This window comes from Pipistrellus kuhlii, unplaced genomic scaffold, assembly GCF_014108245.1.
Source record: "Pipistrellus kuhlii isolate mPipKuh1 unplaced genomic scaffold, mPipKuh1.p scaffold_m20_p_13, whole genome shotgun sequence".
Taxonomy (NCBI): domain Eukaryota; kingdom Metazoa; phylum Chordata; class Mammalia; order Chiroptera; family Vespertilionidae; genus Pipistrellus; species Pipistrellus kuhlii.
Genome location: NW_023425438.1, coordinates 8,621,730 through 8,623,419, shown reverse-complemented (window position 1 = coordinate 8,623,419; position 1,690 = coordinate 8,621,730). Strand labels below are relative to the sequence as shown.

The window sequence follows — 1,690 nt, the reverse complement described above, 5'->3', positions numbered from 1 at the left end:
ATCCAGATGTTTGGTATTTTCAAAGCTACAAAGATCTTTGAAATATTTCAACCTACATCCTAAGTCTGTATAAGGAGAACATTTACCTTAAGTTTCCAACTTCTTCTAAAAATAAGACATTTAAACATCAGATTATTTATAGATAGCTGGTATCTATTCATATCATTCCTGATAGCAGGAGAGGATATGGATTGGTGTTATATCACCAGGCAAAGCACCAATTGAATTTATTTTATTTATTTTAAAATACCTATTGATATTTTTATTGTTTTCAGAGAGGAAGGATGAGGGAAAGAGAGATAGAAACATTAATGATGAAAGAGAATCATTGATTGGCTGCCTCCTGCATGTCCCATACTGAGGATTAAACCAGCAACCCGGGCATGTGTCCTGACCAGGAATAGAACTGAGACCTCCTGGTTCATAGATTGATGCTCAACCACTGAGCCACACAGGCCGGGCAACACTATTGAATTTGTAAAAGCAGAATAATGTTGATAATGTATTTATAAAATATTTGGCACCGTTTCTCAGCACTCATTAAGCGGTGTGCTTACACTGCTTACCCAGTGTGGGCACGAAGATCTGTACTATGGTTTTTAGAGTTTTCCAGCCTTACGCTGTCCCTTGTCCTCATTCCACTTCCCTGGAGCCTAAGAAATAGGAACACATGTAGTATCTTTTTTTTTTTTTTTAATGGAATGCTTCATGAATTTGCATGTCATCCTCATGCAGGGACCATACTAATCTTCTCTGTACCATTCCACCTTCAGTGTATGTGCTACCATGTAGTATCTTTTGATCAAGCTTTTAGTTTTGAATAGCTTTCACTGCTACCATGGTTGACAGCACATTCTGGCATCAATTCTTTAGCTTCTGATCTATATTTTCCATCATTTTAGAATTCCGTATAGGGCCTTTGATCCAAGTGCTTACCATCATTTGCTCAGTTAAAACTTGGGTTTGCCATACAGACCCAGACCCTGGCTTAAGTGTTTCCCCCGGAAGGTGTATTGTTTCAAGTGAAAATCCAACCTGTTCCCACTGCCCCACTCACATAAGTACCCAGCTGCAGTACTTTCCTTATCCCTAAGACTGGAAACCAGACAAGTGGAGTCCATAAAGTCGGGATATCTTTAAATTTATATGTAGGATGCTAATTTAATCATGTTTCTCTAAGGTAAAACAACACCTAGAATGTTGAATACCTGCAATGTACCAGGTATATAGTTTATCATAATTAATAATCACATTCATGAGAAAGTAGTATAATCTCCATATTTTTAGCTGAGGATACTGACTTTTAGGTGAAAAAGGTTAAATCACTCAAGTGAGATTGTCTATTAATAAATGAAAAAGTTGTCTGCTTCATACAGCACCATGGTATTTAACTTCAAAATTGTTGCCTGGAAATTGACTGAATTTATACAAGTAAATGGACTATCAACATTATCACTGGTAAACACACACGCAGATGCACGCACACAGATGTGTGCATACACATATAAATAGAGAGAGGGATATATGCTGATCACTACAAGATGTGGGTAATTCTGGCCTGTTGTTAGGAGGAAGTAGCTCCGTGTCTCTATTCTTTAAGGTATTATGATTTGCCATGTGATTTTATGGCTGGGTGCCTTCACTAAAATAGACTAGAGCATAGTAGTTAGGAATATAGCCCTAGGGTCTT

General features: G+C 37.5%; 1 non-coding gene across 1 annotated transcript; it reads right to left on the bottom strand.

Annotated features, from left to right (window-relative positions):
- Positions 1-690: 690 nt before the first annotated feature.
- LOC118717908 lies at positions 691-795 on the bottom strand. The gene has a single exon (XR_004987655.1). It is a non-coding gene; the product is annotated as a U6 spliceosomal RNA (small nuclear RNA).
- Positions 796-1,690: the final 895 nt, after the last annotated feature.